Genomic DNA, 23,580 nt, shown 5'->3' on the forward strand with positions numbered 1-23,580 from the left:
TCTTCCCTTTTGTGGCTAGATGGGGTGGGCTTTGTAAAAGTTCTTTCTCACTTTCTCAAATTTTTTGCCCCTTTCCTAAGGAGCATGAATGGATGTTAACAAATTGACTATATAAATATTTATAGAAATAAAACCTACTTAATTTAATTTAAAAAGGTTATCTAAGAATAAAACTTTGCATCATACTTTATTCTATATTCATATAGCTATCATAATAAAGGTTGGTTTTATAGATGAGGATTATAGGTTTTCTAGGCCTCCAAGGTAGGAACTAGATCAACTACTTGTTTGTGTGGAATCATGGTGCTTATTTTCAACATTTTCCCTACCTTTGGGGTGTGGAGAAAAGATTTGGTTTTGTTCATGTAGTTTACCATCAAATTAATGTAAACTATTGAACAAATCTTTATCTTTTTATTATTTTTTACTTTAATTTAGCTATATTTAAACTAAGCAGCAATGACTAACTACTATGTAGCACTAGTTTATATTTAAGTTAATAATAATTATAAAATGTTAAAAATAAAAATATTATAACAATAATAAATTATTTTATATACTTAAAAATCAATATTTATATAATATAAAGTAATAATAAAATCAATAAGAAATTATAATAATAAGCAATAATAAAATGTAGATGAAGAGTGAAATTGCGTTTGGAAATTTTTTTGTTTAAATATAAATTTCAAAGTAATTATATGATTAAAATTAGATAAACATAAAACTGATGTTATTTTTTTTAATATATATTTATTTAAGAAAATGTTTTTGATATAAAATATTTTAATCAATAAAAATAATTTTAATGTGAATGGAAATATTTTACGCAAGAATTATGTAAAAATTGTTGTGTAGATCTGAAACTACTCATGCAATTTACTAAAACACAAGACGCAAATCTACTTGACTATTATGTGGAATTCAATTAATGATCGAGAACACAAATCATAAACATGCAAGAAGAATTATCACACATGCACAGAGATTTATCTAGGGGAAGGAAACTACTCAAAACCCCTTCTTGTATGTATTGCATTAATCAAAGAATAGAGATGAATACATATGTTTGCTCAAGCCTGAGCACAACCTGCAAGTGTATAGTCTATCTCTCTGTCTGACTAGCTGACTGTGGCCAACACTTAAACCAATTTTCAAGCCCTCCAAGCTCATATTTCCTTGTGTTGTTCCTTGAGGAAATTAGCCCTTATTATTTAGGAAATTAGCCAATTTTCAAGCCCTCCAAGCTCATATTTCCTTGCGTTGTTCCTTGAGGAAATTAGCCCCTATTATTTAGGAAATTCCCTCAATTATATTGTGCAATTCCTCTAGGTCCTTCCTTTGACTACATGCACCACCTATACACATGGGAATAGTATACGACTGATAGTACACTACCTTGGAATCTTCATCTCAACTGGGTAACTCGAATTCTCTACATGCATCAATTATTTTGGATAGATCGATCAGTTAACTGTTAGATCACTGAGTGTGGTTGAAGTTCCACTTCCACAACTTGACGTCCACTAGTTCCTCTAACAGTTAGAACTAGTTTAACTGACCATAACTTAATTTAACTGAAATAGATTACTACAAATTAGCAATCAATCATACTGAACTGAACTCAAGCTTCCCCAACTCAAATTAACTGTTTAATTGAGTGACAAGTGCCATGCCACCTCAATTAACTACCTCAAATATTTCTATTGAAATGGAAATTATAATTTTCTCTAGTTTGACCAAGGCAAAGTCAAACTCAGATTTTCTTGTTGCATTTTCAATGCTCCTTCTCAGTGAGAAAGGGATTATCGACAACCCTTATCCTACACCTGTGGAACTCGAACTTCCCTCTTGACAAGGCCTTTGTCAAAATATCAGCATCGTGTTCCTCTGTTGGAATGTATTGCAACAACATTATCCACCTTTGCAAGCAATCCTGTAAGTGGCGATACCAGATATCTATATGCTTGGATTGATCGTGAAAAACAATATTTTCATAGAGCTTGATGCAACTTTGATTATCACAGTAGATCACAGTTGGATTCATCATCTGACCAAAAATTCCAACAAGTATCTTTTTCATCTAGATCACTTCACATGTTTCTTGAGTTGTAGCCATGTATTTTTCTTCTACTGAGTTGAGTGCCATAGATATTTGCTTCCTGATGTACCAAGAAACTGCTGTGGACCCAACATTAAAAATTCCACCTGACGTACTCTTTCAGTCCGATGGACTCCCCTCCCAATCTGCATCTGCGAAGCCACACAACTTCACTCCCTCTGTCTATCTATACCAAAGTCCAAACTGGGTAGTGCCTCTGAGGTACCGTAGAACATGCTTAGCTGCCCTCCAAAATAGTTTGGTTGGCCTAACCATAGCTTGGCTCAGTTGGTTGACTGCATAGCACATATCTAGTCATGTGTTCACAAGATACATTAATGAACCCGCCAACTATCGGTAAATAGTAGCATCCACTTCCTCACCTGAAGTGGAATCTTGTTTCCTCTCGTTGGTCGCTAGAGGTGTCTCCATGGGTTTGCATATGTCCATGCAGAACCTATGACGTATTTTGTTGGCATATTTTCCCTGAGAGACAAATAGTTCCCCATCACATTGTCATAGTTCCAATACGAGGAAGTAGTGCATGAGACCCATGTCCTTCATTTCAAACTCATCACCATTCAAAATCAAGTCATCAAGATATAAGACAATATCAACAATTTACTTTCTACCAAAATATGATAGAGGTTTGCATCTGCTTCACTTTTGGTGAATCCCAATCCGGTGAGGTAGTTATCGATCATGGTGTACCAAGCATGGGTTGTTTACTTGAGACCGTACACTGCTCACTTGAGTCTCTATACATGAGACTCTCGATCAAAAGTCTCGAAGCCTTGTGGTTGCTCGATATACACCTCCTCCTCAAAAAATCCATTAAGGAATGTTGTTTTCACATCCATTTGGTGGATCTTCCACCCCATATGTGCAGTGAGAGAAAGGATTGATCTGATGGATGAGTACCTTACTACAGGAGAAAAGATATCCTCATATTCAATCCCCTCAACCTGAGAGTACCCCTTGGCCCCAAATCTGGCCTTGTGCTTTTCTATTCTTTTGTCCACTGCATGCTTTACCTTAAGGATCCATCTCAAACCCACAACTGATTTGTCTGTTGACCTTGGTACCACTTCCCAAACATTTTTTTTTACAATGGATTTGTACTCCTCTACCATTGCATCAACCCATGTAGGTTTCTCTAATGCTTCCTTGAAAGAGGTTGGCTCAGTCTCTAAAAGATCAGTCATTAGCGTTGATCCAGGTCTGGGTGTGAAGAAGGACCCTTCCAAGACCTTTTACTTTCGTGATGTGTTAAATTGCATTTTAAAAGAACATTAATGAATACATCCGCATGCAGAAAATAAGAAGAATCAAACATCAGCACATGAAAACAAAATCTATTGATAATGAAGTTCGTCCAGGAGGGACTACGTCTCCGGGCCCCGGTGTCAAGATGGTGTAGGCCGCTGCACTAAGTGCTGTCAATAATGGTGATGTACATAGAGATGATGTCTCGATCATACAAGGAAAAATTCCCTCACGCAGGAGTGGCTCTAAGAGATATTCCACAACCGAAACTATCAATCAACCTCCTATCAGTATGACAAAAGCATGCATGGTGAGAATCCCACCAACATGGTACAAAAGGGATCTCAATCCAAAACACATGCATGATGACAACAAAAGTATCCCAGCAACATACAACAAGGGATATCAAAGCATAACATGAAGAGTTATGACAGCAAGTACATCATATAGAAGATTCTGCATCAAATCAAGCAAGGAATCATGACAACATGTAATAAACAAGATCATGCATCAACATCAATCATGGATCTGTACAACATAATGCAGAAAGAAGAAGTACATGAACACATCATATACCTCACAACCAAGGGCCATCTGAAGAAGTGGATGTCACACTGCTAAAGCTGCTCGGACCATTGCTCTCAAGGCATCGATCTCATGAAAATCGTTGCTCGCACATGAATGTGGACATCTACACTGGCACTTAGAAAAGTGACTAGAAGAAGAAATGAGAGAATAAGAAATCTGAAGACACCATTAGGTTTGTGGCATAGAGTAGTGCTGAATCAACTATCCAAAATCCGAATTCTTAGAAGTTGAGAATTCTGGGCTCAAGGAATCTTCTAGATTCCCCCGGGTTTCCTCAAGGATTTTTTTCCATCGATGGACTATAAATCTACAACTCAGATGGAAAATCTAATCTCGCCATTGCGATCCCTGCAGAAAACCATGAAAAACAAGTATAAACTTGACTATATTCTAAAATGTCAAAATTTTACCTCCTTGGGAAAATTTCATGGCTCATGGTTTCGCTCCTTGTTTTTGCTGAAATCATGGTTCCACGTGCATTCTGGAAATGACTAAAAAATGCAGACCTCTGATGAAGAAACGAACAGCACCATTGTGTTCGTGGCAATGAGAGGTGTAAAAACCATATAAAATTTGTCAATTTCTGACAAAGTGAAAATTCTGCCCTCCTGCAAAATTCATGGTTCTTGCATTAAAATATTAATTAATTCACTGCCTCGAAATATGTGCCTGCATTTTGCCTCGAAATTCGTGCCTGCAGTCTCTCTCTGTCTCGAACTGTGTGCAAAGGCAAAAATCTGAGTTTATATAAAATTGCAGGGTAGATTCTCCAACAAATAGGTCGTTGGCCTTATGGTAAAAGATAGTAATGAAAGGCATGGGGTTGGGGGATCAAATCCTACCCATGCCCAAACCTGGAACATTTAACCATAATTTCCCCATTTTAATAGGTGTGGTTACATTCCCGTTGCCGGCGCATTAAAATCGGCGATCGGCGCAAGGATCAGCGCCAAATGTGAGGTTTCACCGACATATATATCAGCGAACTGCAGTTGTGGAGGTATTGGAGCCATTATTAGGGGTTTCATCGATATACATATCAGAGATTTGTTATCGCATGTATTTTGGGTCAGGGCGATAGGGTGTGGGCCGGGTCCACTGCCGGTGGTCCGCCCACCCCATAATAATATATGGCTTTTGTTATCTATATATATATATATATATATATATATATATATATATATATATATATATATATATATATATATATATATCTATATATATATATATATATATATATATATATATATATATATATATATGTGTGTGTGTGTGTGTGTGTGTGTGTGTGTGTGCACGGAGGGTTCGGCGGGTGTTATAGACATATTTGGGCACTGCAACCCCAATCACATATGTCGATAAACCTGGTGGGCTCCAGTATTGCAGCAATAATGCTGCAACTCCTGGGGCTCCCTTCTTTACTTTTATCAACCCGGTTGTTCGTAACAAACTTGGAAGCGACGGTGTTGTATGCACAGGTACTAGCTCTTACTGCAGGCTGTCACTTGATCCGCTGGCACAAGTCCGCTAGGAGCTCAAGCCAACTTCTATGAGTTCTCAGAAGAAGCTTTTAACTGTGATGGAAGAAAGCTAACTCAAAGGACGCTATTCTATTTGCAAAAAGAAGCGGAAAGATGAAAGGAAATGCAAACCCTAGCAAACCCTAGTTTCACTGACTAACCCTACTGGTGCAAGAAAAGAGATGAAAGTTGCTGAAATGGATGCCATTGACTCTTGGAAAGGTAAAATGCATGTTTCTAAGCTACTTCTAAAGGAAAATATGGAAAAAGCATCTTTTTGTATTTTTGAGTAATTTTGCAGAATTATTATGCATGTGCTTTAACTATTTTTTACTGTGCAGAGGTTGATTGGCGAAAGGAAATGGAGTGGGCACTTGCAGGAGGTAGGGAATGTGATAAGAGGGCCTAATGGGGTCCCTAAAACCCTTCTAGATAGTTTCACAGTGATTGGATCTCGAAAAACTGCTCACGTGAACTTCTACAGGAAGTCTGCCGGGGTTCTACAGGATGTTCTATAGGATGTTCTACAGGAAGAGCTGAAAGAGGATTTTGGAGCATTGATGGTGGAAAAACGGTGGGAAAGTGGAAATGGAGGATGGATGAGGATGAAAAGGGATCTAGGACCTTGTAAATGAGGCTAAAGAGTGATTAAGGTGGTTGGATTCGTTCAAGGATGGAAGGAGCGATGCTGCACAAGAATGTAGGAATTAGGACAAATTGGAAAAGTGTGGCAAATGAAGGGGAGGAATCTTGGATTAGGGGTTGGAGCAGGTTGTATGATGGAGGAAGGAAAGGTAGGGATGTATTACAGGTGTTTTGCACACTATTTTCTAAAACTGATCAAACAAAGACTAGGAAAACCAAAGATCTAGCTATTTTGATCTACTTTGACCTAAAAACCAGAAACATGATGAACAAAAGTTTATTGGCAGAAAATCATGCAAGATAACTATGGAAACTAAGTAAGAACAGATTCTAAACATGCAAGTACAACTGGTATCAACTTTCCTAACTAAAAATCTAACACTCGCAGTTGCATGAAGAGGCAAAAATAGTGTTTTTGTGGCAGCAAGTATGCCTTGGTCTCAGCTCATGGTCCCAAGGAGGGAGAGATGAGATCAAGGATTTATTGGTGACATTTTTGCAGGTATTTTCCTTTACCAAAATATCAAATCAACTTGAAGCATGAAAAGCTATTTCAATCATCAAAAATGACCTAAGTAACAAAGCAAGATTTTAATATAGATAGCATAAATTATTCTATGAATGCAGCAAAAACACATAAAAGTACACAAAGGAGGTACTGGCACTTGGGTTGGGCCCAACCCCAAGAGCTACAGCCTCCTAAGAAAGATTAGAGCTGGTGCAAAGCTGGATTCATCTTTATTTATCAAAAAAATAATAGTTACATCCCAAAAATTGTCTACAAGAAAAAGCTTGAAAATGTGCTGAAATGCAGAGCTAACCTACTGACTAAAATCTAACTAACATCTGACTAACTCTTGACTAACCAAACTGAGGCCCTAAGCCTTCTTATTTATACAAATTGAGGACCCCAACAATCCTCCTAAACTTTAGGAACTCGGCTGCCAAAACTTGCAGTTAACAGCAACTTTACTAGCCCTGCTCGGCTGCCCTTGTGATCATCGATGTGGTGGCCCTTGAACTCCGAGCTGCTGGTGGAGAATTCGAGGTAAGGGCTCATAAATGAAGGGGACACCTTCCTACAAATCCTCTCCCTTGTTCTTCCACAAATTTGGCTGCCAAGTGCTCATTAAAACCTTTGATTTTGTCTCAAAATTGACCAAAAATCTGCATAAAGCACACATTAGACTTTTTGGCATAATGACTAACCCAATTCACTCTATTAGCATAAATATAATAAAAAACATGCAATAAACTAATGAGAATGGTGCATTAAGTCAAATTAGGAGGCTAAATGAGCCCATATAATTACCCATTTCTGGGGCTCATCAAAACCAAGGGCTCTTAAACCCCTAAAAGTGTTGTTTCACACCCTAAAGGATCATGGTCAACTGATTACATCATTTCCCAGAAGTTCCACTTGAAAAACCACTCAAAACTAGCCAAAACTGGACCATACATACTGCTCCATGCTGAGGGTATGATGCATACTGGCTGCTACACTAGCCAGGTGCGATGCATACTGAAAGAGCCTTCTGTGGGGTGTGATGGGCGAGAGTAGACAAATGGTAGAGACAATTTGCTAAGTGGAAACCCAAGGAATCTTCTAGAAACTTCTCCTATGACACTTGCCTCTCTGAATTCACCTAGGGATGAATAATGGATCATGAAATCTCCAAGTGGAACCAAGAACTATCAGTGAAATGACACTAATCAGAAACCTAGACGCTGACTCACCCCTCTGCAAATATCTATAAATGGATCCCTCATCACAAAGATCTAAAGGCTAGAATTTTGTAATTTGTAAGAAAGTGTTGTTGGTTTCTCTTTGAGACATTGCATTGTTGGGTGATCTTGCTTTTCATGAGGTGAAGAGGGCTTTCATGCTGGGAGGATGATGTTGGATCAGACAGCTAGGTTGTAATCCTCTCTTCTACTTCTACTATCAATAAAGTTATTTGATTTTTCCTCCATATACTTGTGTATTTGTGAATCTTGCTATTTGTGAATGCAATTGTATGGTTAATGTACTTCTGATTCTGCATTGTTTATGGTATTATAGATCTCTATGCTTTGATGGTGTTCTGTTGCTTTGCCTCTACAGGTGTTCTTTAAAGCGGGACAAGTGAGAAAGGAGTGGCAGGCTCTATCAAAGGAGAGAGGAAAAAAGAAAGGAGCCAAGTGAAAGATTCAGGTTGGTGCTCTCTGCTTCTCTCTTATCTATCATACCTAAAGGAAAATAAAAGTTACTTTGAATTGTTTGTTTCTAAGATAGCTACCTGTCTTAATGGGACTAGCAAATCAAATAGACACTAGTTTCCCAGAAACAAAATGGCGACTCCGCTGGGGAGCGAATAGTTTGTTTGTTTGTACTGTTGTTTGCTTTATAAACCACAGACAGAGTCTGAAGTTAAGCCAGCTAGCCTTCAAACTGCTTTTGCTATGCAACTACAAAGTAGATCAACACTGCTTCAGTCAATCTCCGGGTTGGTTTATGAACTAAACATTTGACTTGCAAACATCCTAAGTGCCCTTGTGGTAGCTCATTAACCTCATAAGATCATACCCCTATACTTTGTTGTTACTGTCTATCATAGCTCAGCCTAAATCACTGAACTTAGCTGCAAATTTTGAGCAAAAACCAAGCTCAGTTTCATTCCCTGGTCCATCGCACTGTCTGTAACTGGTAGTCTGGATGCATCGCACCTCCCGTGTGTTGCAGGTGAGATGCATCCCTGTTTCCCTTAAGGACAAGTGCGATGATTGAATGATACTGTTTCTATCTCTAGAATTTGGTTTTTTCCTCCTTGTTTTCAGCTCTATTCAGTAGTTTTGCTGCTTATGATCAGTATATCATTATTGAAGCCTTCTTCCTTTACATTATTCAGCCTCCATTGATCAGGAATTGTGAATGTTTTTTATGTATTTTTCATCATTTACAGTCCTCCTTTGCAAAAAGTAGCTTAATCGAACTGTCGTCTTTTGATTCAAAAGTGTCATAACTGTCATTTTGAGTCAAGAAGAAGAGTGTCGTAAAGTCTTCCTCTTCTAGATAGTTGATTGTACTTTGTCATTGTATTTGATTTGAATTGTCAATATTTGAAGTGTCGAAAGCAGTTTTCCATTCGAAATCGAAAGTGTCGTTTTAGTCTTCCTTTCATTTTGAAAAGAAATTGTTGAAGTGTCGCTTTGAAGAAAATAGTTCAGATCTGTACTTAATTTTCCTTTTTGGTATTCTCACATTAAGGAAACAGAAAAAAAAAATACATGCATGTGCATTTGCATTTAGACTACATGCGGAAAATGATTTAGGAAAAGTGCATTTAGTGTGTGCTCTCTGCTCTCTGTTGTAAGAATCGTACTTTTCTTTCCTTAGTAGCTACGATTTTCATTGCTAAAAGAAAACAAACGACTGTTTATCATTTTAGATTGCATATTTAGGAATTTTACATCTACATCAAGCGATGAACCTTGAAAGACAAACTTTTAAGCAAGATCAACTCTAAAATAAACCTCAATGAACATAAAAACGCTTTGGAACCTAATGCACAACATATAAAAGTCTAGGCTAGAGACATGTTCTGGCGTTGTAAAACCTGGTAACTATCGTTTTCATTGAAGGTTGGGTGATTCCTCCTCTTTGATACGACAAGTGCCAGTACGGGCTTGTGCTCCCCGTACCGTTGAGTATATATTGGGAGACCACAATAGGTTGATATCCTTTATCCTTAGGAAGTCATGTCTGCTGCCCTATCGATCACAATGCACTGAACACAACATTCGGGAAGATTGACTGTTGTACGTAAAGTCCTTGGTAATTTCTCTTTAATTTACCACCAAGGTGTATATTGTAGTTTTGCAATTGGTTTGGTAATCCCTCTGTCTAGATTTCCAGAGTAGTCACTTTTGTTCCTTTTCGACTCCTTAAAAGAAAAGGTCCATCTAAGCACTTGTCACTTCAGGCTCATTAAAAATGGAAGGCGACTAGAGTCACCTTTAGCTTTTTCTCGACTCTTAAAAATTGAAAAAGCAAGTTGTGTCAAAGCGTCATAAAATTTATTTAATTCGGAATAACATTTTCCCCTTTTAGATTTTGAGTTGATCAAGTAATCCGCAATCGTGGAAGAAAGTCAATCAAAACCCCGTCGTTCGTAAAACCTGGTAACTATCGTTTTCATCGAAGGTTGGGTGATTCCTTCTCTTTGATACAACAAGTGCCAGTACGGACTTGTGCTCCCCGTACCGTCGAGTATATATTGGGCGACCACAATAGGTTGATATCCTTTATCCTTAGGAAGTCATGTCTGTTTCCCTATCGATCACAATGCACTGAACACAACATTCGGGAAGATTGACTGCCGTACGTAAAGTCCTTGGTAATTTCTCTTTAATTTACCACCAAGGTGTATATTGCAGTTTTGCGATTGGTTTGGTAATCCCTCTGTCTAGATTTCCAGAGTAGTCACTTTCGTTCCTTTTCGACTCCTTAAAAGAAAAGTTCCATCTAAGCACTTGTCACTTCAGGCTCATTAAAAATCGAAGGCGACTAGAGTCACCTTTAGCTTTTTCTCGACTCTTAAAAATTGAAAAAGAAAGTTGTGTCAAAGCGTCATAAAATTTATTTAATTCAGAATAACATTTTCCCCTTTTAAATTTTGAGTTGATCAAGTAATCCGCAATCGTGGAAGAAAGTCAATCAAAAGCCCGTCATTCGTGGAGACTAGCGAGTCAATCGTCTTTGAATCCAGAAACGAAACAATTCCAGGCAAAACGGTCTCATTTAACTGGGTCGAATTCTCCAGGTCCATTTGAAACTTGTGTTTCAACATCATCAGAGACTCCAGTTACTCCAATTATTTCTGGTACCCCTACTTTTACAGAAGAAGTTCCGCAGTTACAAGAGGACATTAGAACTGATCCTAGTGTGGTAAACACTTATATCCCTGAACCAGCTCCATCTAGGGCTGATTTAGAAGGTGTCACCCCTCCTGTGTCTGTTACTGCAGAAGCTATACCTTCTTCGGCTCCAAAAATATTTTACGGACCTAACTGTCTACCTCTTCCACCTGGACTGATTGCTATAGAAGAGATTGTAGATGTTTTTCCATCTAGTACCCCATTGCATTTTGGAACTGGGATCCACCTATATCCTTCTACTACAGATATTAGTTATTTGGTCATCCTTCATCGCAAGTTCCTATCGAATTGCTAGGAAATCTTTTGGATAGACTAAATATGTCTGAACAACCATCAACATCTAGGACTGTGTCATCTGATACAGCAGTAGCGGAGCCTCCTGCTACTACTTCGACAATGTTCGCTGGTATACCATCTGTCCCAACTAGTTCTCAACCACTAGATGGAGTCCACCCAGGGATTGTTTCGACAGCATGGTCTATTCCTATTTGTTCATCCAGAATCTTATCTGGAATTTCTTATGTTGAAACTCAGCAAATTGATCCTTCACATCAGTATCAATTTGGGCAGTCCAGTCTCCAAAGACCAATTTATCCTTTGAACACTGGATTTCCGCCATATGGGGGGTAGTATGCCTTTTCATTGTTCCCTCTGGGAGAACAACCATATGAGAGTTCACAACAAAATTCGGGTCAAACTAGAATTGCATCCAGTGGTTGGGTACCAATACTGCCTCAACAACCAAGGGTTATATATTCAATGCAACCAAGTCAACTTGTGTCAAACATTCTCACTACACCTGCTATTGTGACTGTGTCGCAAGTACAAGCACTGCCTGTTGTATGTCAACCTCAAGTTTCTCAGGTCATAATACAACAGCCTCTTATCTCTGCGGCTCAATCACAACCTCAGATTAGTGACTCCTTAATTGGAGTGACTCAGGCTCAAACAGGTACTATCACCCCTCATCTTGGTCAAACATCCAATATTGGACAATAGAAAATGGTCCAACAACCATGGCTGGTACAATATCAACAACCACAATTCCAACAAGCTTACCGAGGACCTAAGCAACAAAGCTTTGCAGGTAATGGGCAACCGTATTTTCAAAATGGTTATCAACAACCATACTATAATGGTTATGCCCATCAACCTTATCAAAGTTATCAACATCAGATACATTATGCTGGTATGCAAAGACCCACTGCTCAGGCGATCCCATCTTATCTTGGGTACGCTTCGCCAAACCTGAATCAACAGTTGCCCTTTGTAGGAACTCTAGAATTACTAGATTTGAACCGGTTAACGAATGATCCAATTACTTACGCCCCATGGTGGCCAGCGATTCCTCATAAACTTCCCTCAGATATTCCTAAATTCAATGGAAATTCGGGTGAAGATCCATCGAATCACGTAATGACCTTTCATTTGTGGTGTTCGTCTAACACCCTCAATGATGATTCGATTAGGCTTCGCCTTTTTCAGTGAACGTTAATTGGTCCGGCAGCAAAATGGTACATTGAATTGCCTAGAGCTTCGTTTGAAAACTTCAATGCCCTTGCCACTACCTTTTTAACCCACTTTCAGTTACCCATAAGGTACGAAATGGGAACAGAACTCCATACCAATTTTAAACAGACAACAACCACTCATATATCTTATCATATCCATGAGTGGTGACGTCATCGTCGAATGGTAAAGACCTATGTTCCTAATCAGCTTCTAGCTAAGTGGTTTATTAAGTCGTTATTACCTTCTATTACAGAAGATGTGGCCAAGGGAGGAGTCATCACTGAAGAGCAAGTCATTGCTCGTGCACAATATCTAGCCTTGATCTATACTCAGTCTGGCACTCTCTATGACAAAATTCCTTACGCCCCTAGACCAAAATTTTCTGTTCCTCCTCCTCCTAAATCAAATAAGGACTCTCATGCCGGCGATGGCGTGATTGGCACCTCAAGTACGCAAACCGCAAAGGCTCCATCTGGTAAAGCCCCTGCAGTTTGTAGTAAAAAATCAAATGACAAAATTCTTGCCTCGGAGGTTAATGCCGTATCATCCGACAAAGGCAAAGAACATAAGCAACCAGGGGGCAAGAAGAAAGGGAAAAACAAAAAGAAGAAACAAGAAGATTTGACTCCTGAGAAGTCTTCTAGAAACCCTGCTGGGTGAAAGAAACCTAATCAGCCATGCTTCATATGTGATGAGGACCATTATACGAGAGATTGTCCACATCGAGCTAAGGTCACGAAGTTTTTGAAGACTTCAAGTACCTCGGCGGTATTGACTGACCCGTTTCCAAACCCAGAAACCAATCTAGTTGCTATCGATCATGCTTCCCCATCCCAAGTGCTTATGTTGTCCATTTCAAAACAACAAAACGATGCTTTGATATCGACGAGGAATAAAGATTACGGGAATCCACAGATGTCGAACAACAAGGCTACAGATCAACCTAGTAGTTCGACAACAACTTCGTCAGAAGTTGTACCACCCATCATTTCTAAACTAATAATAAAGCCGCCAAAGGGAGTAGTACATAAATCAACATTTAATCCTCGTGCTTGAGTAGCACATAATTATAATATAGTAGAGGATCTGGCTCAATCGCCATCCGCTATGTCGACACTTGAAGTACTGCAGAATTTCCCCTCCCAAAAGCAAGCTTTATTATCAGCAATAGGTGGGATTGACCCAATGGATTCCAATCTTGTGGCCTTTAACCACAAAGGATATGAACCTCAGTTACCAGCACAGCTCGCTTTCCTTATACAGGTAAAAGCCCTCAACAAAACTGTTCATAGAACAATCATTGATGAGGGGGCATCTACCTGTATTATGTCAATGAGTTGCTGGAAAACTTTAGGCTCACCACCCTTGTCGCGATCATCAACGACATTAAAAGCGTTCGATGGAAGAACATACACGCCGTATGGGATATTAAGTAACTTGCAAGTTGAACTGGGGGGCAAGACAGTAGAAATTGAAGTCGAAGTTATCGATGGAAACCTCGATTACAATATCCTACTGGGAAGGCCCTGGATTTATGCTATGGTTGCTGTTGTGTCAACATATTTTAGAAAGATTGCATTTCCCTTCCAAGGCGAAATTACAATCGTTGACCAACTAACATTTTTCCCCAACAGTTCACAAGCTACTGGAAGCATTCCAATGATCCATGGAAGCTCTCAATCGCTTCAAAATGTCGGAGTAGGTCTCCTAAAAGACCCCGCCTTAATGGGTACTTTTGCCCTTCCACCTCCGAGTAATCTGGTGGAAGTGGCCACAGTGGAAACCTATCATATGATATCTTCTACATCATCAAAGATTAAGAAGATTTCTGAACATTTTGTTAGTATGGATCATCGCCAGGTGTTGCCCCCAAGCCCCATAGAAATTTTGTAGCAATCAATTTTCTGGGCCTGGGCGGCAAACCCAAATCAACACTCATCGAGTGTTTGGATAGACAAGTCTCTAGAGTATGGCACCTCTTCCGATCCTTGGTCTCGTATACATTCTACAGATGAAGGAATCATTCAGTCGATGATGATAGGAGAGGCACCATGGGAAGATTACCACCATCATTCCCATCTTCAAGATAACGAAGATTATTCCAGCAACCTTAATCATCCTTCAATTTTTTATTTTCTATCAAATAATGTAAATACAATGGATTCCGAGCGAAATCGGTATCTCTTGAACCTTCATTCCATCCACCTAATTTCCATGAGTAGTCTGGTGAATGCAACGAAGCTTGGGGGGCATGCACCTAGTTGTAAGGATAAGTCTCCTTGTAGGTTATGTGACCGGTCTGTCACACCATTCACCTTTGTCTATTCTGGACAAAGTCATCCTGCTTCACCGCAGTGATTTCCATCTGGTTACAAGAGACTCTCCTTTTCATCATGCTGGGGGCATGCAAACCAGATGAGCAATGTTTCCGCAAGGTTCAAGCTCGTTAAAAAATAAACCTGCCACTAAGCATAGTTTCTTCTGTTTCAAGCTCATTAAAAAATGAATCCACCTTCGGTAAATAACCTTTGTGATTGCCATTATATCAGCCTTTTGAGCCTTGGTTGTGTTCCTTCCATCACCTCCATTCTTTTGGCCGATCATACGCTTCCACTTGATTGTTTACCTTTTCGAGGAACAGTTGCGATGAGTGGTTCTGTTAGCCACCCTCTTCACATCACCATGTTTTGAGAAGTTCCAAGCTTAATTTGAACTAGTTGCTACCCGAAACACCACTCGTTCCTCAAAAACCAAGTTTCCTTTAAACCCTTTTCAGACTTGTTAAATATGAAAAGATTGTCGAGCATTCCAACTCTTTAAAGTGTTTGGAAATAACGAGTCTACTTTAAAACTCTTTTCGAACTCACTAAATATGAAAATATTGTCGAGCAATTGGCCTCTCCAGCTTGTAAAAGTGATTGGAAGTGCCATCCCTCCTGTATTTTAATCTTTTTGGACCTGAGGGATTATCCCACAAAAAGATCAAGCACTTTTCTTTTTCTGCTCGCTAAAGTGATCGGAAAATTCATCCCTTTTGTATTATTTTAATCTTTTTCGGACTCAAGGGATTATGATACAAAAAAGAACTACTGGAGTTTCCTTTTCGTCCCTTTTCAAACTCTCTAAATATGAAAAGGACCGAGTTATCATTGTTGTTAAACTCGTTAAAACAATAGCGACAAACTTGTCCACGCAGAGAAGAACGAGTTTCACTGTCACTAGGCTCGCTAAAACATAGCGACAGGTTTTCCCGAAGGGAAAATTATAGAATAAGCATATGTTATCCTCCTCAAGCTTGACAAAAATAAAGAGGTACTAGTTAGCAATGGCTGGGGAAAAAGGGAAGAAAACTTGAAGAACTTCATTGGTAGCAGGTCGCTCTTGAACATGACACTTTCATTCCATCACCATGATTGAGTCGGGTTGGGTTATTCCGTTCACTGGTCATATCACCTTTGGTCCTCCGTACAATCCATCTTTTGGGGTTAACACTACCAATCCATCTCAGTGTTGCCGACATGTTCAAGAGAAGTCATTCAGAGAATTCACCACCCAGCTAACACCTCATCCACTGCAATACCTCCACACTCCATTTTTCATGACCGCCATTCCTGAACCTTGTAGCATCAGCTCGTTTTCACCTCCAGAAAATCATTTCCTTCGTTTCGTGTTGTAGATGTGGGATTCATCAAGGCCCTCCTACGACAGGTCACTTCTTTTTGACATCAGCTCATTATCCAAGAAGTTGACTTAGAAACAACCCTTTTAGTACTTTGAAGCTTGATGCCTCAATGGCAAGTTTCTCACTTTTGGCGACAAGTTTACATCAATGGCCTTCGACCGAAAGATTTTACCTGGTGTTTGACATCAACTCATATATTCACACCACATGAATTATACTATAGTACCTTGAGGATCATTATCATTATTGGTGATTCCTCTCGCGCCTGTTAACAACTTACATCATTGGTTGGTAATCAAGCGATGTCTTTCCATGTTCGACTTCAGAACATCTTTTCACATGGATCTATTTGTACATCAGGCAAAGATTGAACGAGTTTGAAGACCCCGGATCTAGTTTCATCCATCCAGGCTGCAATATATTCAGGAAAATAAAGACATCAAATGTACACAGAAGCTACGCAGATGATCATCCAAGCTAAGGGATGATGACTCTACAAGAATCACCAGTCTGCAACAACAGATGATTATCTGTCCTATGTACATGAAAATGAATTTATAAAGTTGAGCATGGGAATGCCCGCCTCAGCTAGATCATGAAAATAATATGATGATGATGTATTGTATTGTATCTTATACAGGTCACCTTCCAGTTCGAATACCTCGGATCTTCATGATAAAGAATTTCACCTGACATCTAAAGATTTACGATTTCATGCTTTAGGGGGCAACTGTTATAGACATATTTGGGCACTGCAACCCCAATCACATATGTCGATAAAACAAGGGCTCTTAAACCCCTAAAAGTGTTGTTTCACACCCTAAAGGATCATGGTCAACTGATTACATCATTTCCCAGAAGTTCCACCTGAAAAACCCCTCATAACTGACCAAAACTAGACCATACAGACTGCTCCATGCTGAGGGTGCGATGCATATTGGCTGCTACACTAGCCAGGTGTGATGCACACTGAAAGAGCCTTCTGTGGGGTGCGATGGGTGAGAGTAGACAAATGGCAAAGACAGTTTGCTAAGTGGAAACCCAGGGAATCTTCTAGAAACTTCTCCTATGACACTTGCCTCTCTGAATTCGCTCAGGGATGAATAAGGGATCATGAAATCTCCAAGTGGAACCAACAACTATCAGTGAAATGACACTAATCAGAAACCCAGAAGCTGACTCACCCCTTTGCAAATATTTATAAATGAATCCCTCATCACAGAGATCTAAAGGCTGGAATTTTGTAAGTTGTAAGGAAGTGTTGTTGGTTTCTCTTTGAGACATTGCATTGTTGGGTGATCTTGCTTTTCATGAGGTGAAGAGGGCTTTCATGTTGGGAGGATGATGCTGGATCAGACAGCTGGGTTGTAATCCTCTCTTCTACTTCTACTATCAATAAAGTTATTTGAGTTTTCCTCCATATACTTGTGTATTTGTGAATCTTGCTATTTGTGAATGCAATTGTATGGTTAATGTACTTCTGATTCTGCATTGTTTATGGTATTATAGATCTCTATGCTTTGATGGTGTTCTGTTACTTTGCCTCTACAGGTGTTCTTTAAAGCGGGACAAGTGAGAAAGTAGTGGCAGGCTCTATCAAAGGAGAGAGGAAACAAGCAAGGAGCCAAGCGAAAGATTCAGGTTGGTGCTCTCTGCTTTTCTCTTATCTATCATACCTAAAGGAAAATACAAGTTACTTTGAATTGTTTGTTTCTAAGATAGTTACCCGTCTTAGTGGGACTAGCCGATCGAATAGACACTAGTTTTCCCAGAAACATCAGGGCTTATGGCCGCTGATCCCGAATTGTTGTGATTTGGTTGTTTAAAGGGGTTCGACGGGGTTATGGCCGCCGATCCCAAAAACCATATATTTTGTTGCGATGCGATAAGAGGGTTGTTTAAAGGGTCCGACGAGGTTTGTTGCCACCGATCCCAAAACCATGTGTAATGCGATTTGGGAGTTGGGCCGGCGAGAGGCTGTGGCCTGTCGGCCTTATAATAATTATTTATTTCATACAGTTATATTAATAACTATATATATCAATTTTGCTACATGGTTATTTAACAACCAATGTAAAAAAAATGATTTTTGTTCCTTAAGCAGGTTTTAGGAGACCAAATGAAAGAATGCCAAGTGTCAATGGCTGATGGGCTGCCATGTGGGTCCCACCTGCCTACTGGGATGCCATGTGGCACACTGTGGGCCCCACTTTCTCCTATCATGTCAAACTTTGAAGAGATCTATCTTTCACATACGAGCTCGGTTTGATGAACCGTTCACACCACCACGATTAAGACGATGATGTCTTCAATCTGGTCCTGGTTTGAGCATAATCCAAACACTTTGATTTTTGAGCCATCTTTATCCTGTGTGTCTCTCTGGAGGCACTTGGATCAAGAGCCATGTATCCAGTGTACCGATCTAGTGACCTTCTTTGTCTACATTGATTTGAAGGAGCACCCACATTTCCTTCACATCTTACACAAGTCTCTGAACTTCCCTGGTCTTTTCCCTGCCTTATCTAGATGGTTCTTCTTGAGTGGTTGTCTCCACTCTCTTTGCCTCAATTTTTGGCTACTCCACAACTTCTTGAGGTCCCTCCTTTGGAGCTAAAAGCTCCTCTTCTGGTGGACTCTGAAGCTCCCTCTCAAGAGAGCACCACATGACTTTGTATTCATCAAATTTTACATCCCTACGCACAACTTTCATTCTGAGGTATGACAAGTACACACAGTAGTTGTGGGGAGTTTCTGTGTAACCCACAAATACACCCAATTCCGTTGTGGGCTCTAGCATCTTCCTTGATTCTTTGGAGACATGGCAATAAATAGAGGATCCAAAAATATTGAAGTGTGACACATCCATCTTTCTCCCTGAGAAAGCCTCCTCCAGTGTAATCATGCCAAGAATCCGACGAGGACTCTTTTTCTGCAAATAGACCATTATGTTGCATACCTCGACTCACAAATGCAGAGGTAAGTCCTCATCATGCAACATTGCCCTTGCTTCTCCCACAATGCTACAATTGTTCCTCTCAGCCACCCCATTCTGTTGTGGGTTATGGGGTGTTATCAACTCTCGTCGAATGCCTTCTTTTGCAAAGAAACTTTTAAATTCATTCGACACGTACTCACCTTCATTATCGCTCTTGAGATCCTTCATATTCTTCTTATCTTTTGGTAGCATCGGAAGTGTTGTAGCCTTGAAAATTGGCGGAGAGGCTAAGGCACATGATTACTAAAGAACTCGGAAACTGTTTGGTGAATTCCACCCAAATTATATTTTATTAAAATAATTAATATTTTTTATGGAGTTCCTAAGTCTAAACTTAGGGAAATTAAAATATTAATGGGTATTAATCAAACTATGGGTGAGAATGATCTAGAAGGTAGATTAGGTCATGTTTTAATCTTAGTCGTTGATTAGAGACTTAATCTCGGTCGTTGAAGACACAACAAGAAAAGTATAAATGGAGGCTTGGGGTTCATTTGGAAACACACACAGAGAGATAAAATTGATCTAGAATTCAATTTCTGGGGCTAGGAAGCTGAGAAATTTGAACTAAGTGATCATTTAGCAGCAGAGGAGCAATGAGAATATGGATGAAGGAATTTCCGGAGAATATTGACATAGAGGCAGATAAATATTGCAAAGAGGCAGTGCAGTAACCAGGGGAGATGATGTTGGGTTAGTTTGGGCCCATGTAGCCTTGATGTAGAGCTAGAAAGGCCTGTGCAGAGCAGAAAAGTTGCATGTCATGCAGAAGCCGGAACTACTGGGAATAACCAGAATTGTCAGGAACTTCCGAAACAGCCAGGATAACTGACACAGAGGGAAGAAGAGGTGACACGGTGCTGACGTAGAGCTTGAAAGGTTGAAGCAGGGCCAATGCAGAAATAGTCAGGGTTAGCCAGTCTTGTGCCAGATCAGTAGGAATTCTGTCAGGTGAAGTGAGGTAAAAATCACTCAGATTTTCTACCAGTATTTTCTCTATAAAGGATTTCTAGATGAGCATCCTAGATTGTATTCAGATATTTACTACCAATAATAAGAATCCTCAGATCTGTTGCACCAGTTTTCCCACATTGTTTTTTTCCAGGGATGATGTCCAAAAACAAGTGTGTCAATGTGATTTTTCATATGTTGATGTTTCTCTTACCATTTAATTTTCAGTTCTAGTTTGTGAAGTATACAACTGAATTTATTTTGGTATTTATTGAAGTACTGTTAAATAACTTATGATAAATAAGTAGGAGAAATAATTGAATTATTGTAGCAAATTTTCACATGGTATCAGAGTGTTGATTTTGAAACAGGAAGAGAAGATCCAATGCTGAGAAGTGAGGTTGAAAGCTGCACTTAGCAGCAATTCATATCCCCTTGAAAGGATTGCGTAGTCCTTGTCGGGAAGCAGATCTAAGGAAATATCTCTCTGAGTGAGACGACAAAGAGGTACGATTTCTAGTTCATGAGTTTGTAGAGGTAGAGGGAGTGACACAGAGCCTCAACACAGTGCTTGAAGGGTGCAGTTTCTGTCGGGGCAGAAATCTGCTGGAAAGGAACGAAGACACGTAGACGGGGAATTTTCTCCTTAGAGAACTTTCTGCTAGAAATTTTGAATTTCTCACTTGTTGAGTAGCTGAGCAGTGCTAAGAAGTGACTAGAGGAGTCAGTTCGACAATTGGGTGAGATGGCATCACATGGGCTCAGAGATCAAGACAGGTTGGAAGGAGCCTCCAACTATGTCATATGGAAGGCTAGAATCTTAGTTGTTCTGGAGGAATATGATCTCGAGACCTACGTCAATAGTGTTGTAGTTGTTCCTACTGACAACAATCAAAAGAAGAAGTACAAATCCTAGCAGGGGAAGGCAAAGAGGCTCATTCTCAATGGAGTTCGAGATCATGTGGTCTCACACTTGAAGGGAAAGGATACAACCCGAGAGATGTGGGAAGACTTATCTTCTCTATATGAAGGCTCTTCCAAACAATGGAAGATGTATTTGGAGTAGAAATTGCAACAGACTTTGATGCAGAAAGGAGAATGGGTGAACCTATATCTTTAGCGTCTTCAGGACACTAGAGACCAGCTTGCTATAGTGGGGTCCACTCCTTAGCCAACTGTAATGGTGAGGATAACCCTTAATGGAGTCTTGGATGAATGACAAGTTTTCGTTCAAAGCATATTGTGCAGAGAAAAACTACCTTCATGGGAGGAGATGATGGCGACTCTTCAATAGGAGGACTTAAGGAGGTGTTGGGTGTGGAGTTTGATTATCTTCTGTATTCAAAGGTCTCAGCCGGATCTATACCCCAGGAAGATTGTACACCCCTCCACGCGGGGGGGACTTGTCCCCCCCGCGGGGTTTTAGGGGGGCCGATCCCCCTCGGATGGGGGGTTCAGGGGCAGTGCCCCCGAAGCTAAAAATAGATGTAAAATTGCCTTGTAAAATTCTAGTAATTTCTAGTCAATTTGGTCCGTTCATTAGGTGGATGATCTAACGGTAGAAGTTATGTTTAATTTAGGGTTTTTTTCCCTAGAAGGCAACCCCTCACTATATATGAGGGAATTGTATTTCGTCTATGTATATCTGTATTCTGAGTGAGGAAGAGAGAGGAGATTGAGAGCGAAGAGGGTGTTATAGCGGATCTGTTGTAGGTTGTATCTCTTCAGTTTGCTGGATAATATAATAAAAGAAGGACTGGTTGTTTCTCCGTGGATGTAGCCCAAATTAGGTGAACCACGTATATCTGTGTCTCTTCTATTTTATGCGTTTTCTGTGTTTATATTTCTGCAATATTTTATGTGTTCCATTGCTCTGTAATATATAATTTTCTAACAGGAGGGACCTAGTGAAGGTCAACCTTAATGGCAACAGTGGGAGTGGCACAAAGACGGAGGAGGAGGAGGAGAATGCAGTTCTAGCATCGAAGGGACAACAAAAGACGAAGTGAAAGAAGGACATTTCGAAGGTGAAATGTTTTAGTTGTGGCGAGATGGGCCACTATGCATCCGAGTGTCCTTTGAAGAAAAAGGACAAAGATGAGAAACATGATCCTAAGGCTTCTTCAACAAATATTGACGAGGATGAGTTTTCCATGAGTTCCCACGCATCTCTAGGAGGGAGATGGGGTGATATTGAGTTGTGGTCAGGAGGACTACATGTGGGCATGATCCTTGAGGAGTCCACCTCTTGGATCAATTCCTTGCTACGAGAACAAAAGATTCAGCAGTAGTGAGATGGAATTAGCGTCAGATGATGTAATGGAGTGTTTGGAGGACAAATGCAATAGCTTGGGACCAGAGACTAATCAGCACAAAGCAAGGTTGGCAGTAATGCAATTAGCACAGTGCAGGAGTCAGCAACAGCGCAAAAGATCCAGAGGGTTAGAATTAGTGACAGTCAGATTCCAACATTCATTGTATTATGTTGAACACAATTAAGTTCAACTAATTTTGGATGTTTTTCAGTTGCTTCTCTTAGCAACTGAGTTGCAGTACGGATGCACTGTTAGCAGTGGTAGTGCTAGCAACATAGTAGATGTAGTGTTTGAGAGGGAGCTGTAGTACAAATGCAGTAGTGGCAGTGGTAGTGTCATGGGTAGAAGTACAGTAGCAATAGTAGCACAGTGTTGGTGGAAACAATAGTCCAAAAAGAAGATGCTTCAGAAACAAAGTAGCATGAAGGTGGACATTATTGCTAGAGCACTTTCCTTTCTAAGAGGGAGTGTTAGTTTTTGGTAGCATCAAAAGCGCTCTAGCCTTGAAAATTGGTGGAGAGGCTAAGGTACATGAGTTCTAAAGAACCCATAAACCGTTGGTGAAATTCCACCCGAATTGTATTTTATTAAAATAATTAATACTTTTAATGGAGTTCTTAAGTCTAAACTTAGGGAAATTAAAATATTAATGGGTATTAATCAAAATATGGGTGAGAATGATCTAGAAGGTGGATCAAGTCATGTTTTAATCTTAGCCATTGATTAGAGACTTAATCTTGACCGTTGAATACTAAATAGGAAAAATATAAAATGGAGGCTTGGGGTTCATTTGGAAACACATAGAGAAAGAGATAATTGATCTAGAGTTCGATTTATAGGGCTAGGAAGCTGAGAAATTCGAACTAAGTTATCATTCAGCAGCAGAGGGGCAGTGAGAATCCAGAAGAAGGACTTTCCAGAGAATACTGACAGAGAGGCAGAGAGTGCTTGCATAGAGGCAGTGCAGTAGCCAGGAGAGCTGACACTGGGCCAGTTTGGGCCCATGCAACCTTGACGCAAAGCCAGAAAGGCTTGCGCAGAGTAGAAAAGTTGCCTATCACGCAAAAGCCAGAATTACCGAGAACTAC

This window comes from Pinus tabuliformis, chromosome Q, assembly GCF_031772625.1.
Source record: "Pinus tabuliformis cultivar Carrire ecotype Pingquan chromosome Q, CPIR1, whole genome shotgun sequence".
Taxonomy (NCBI): Eukaryota; Viridiplantae; Streptophyta; class Pinopsida; order Pinales; family Pinaceae; genus Pinus; species Pinus tabuliformis.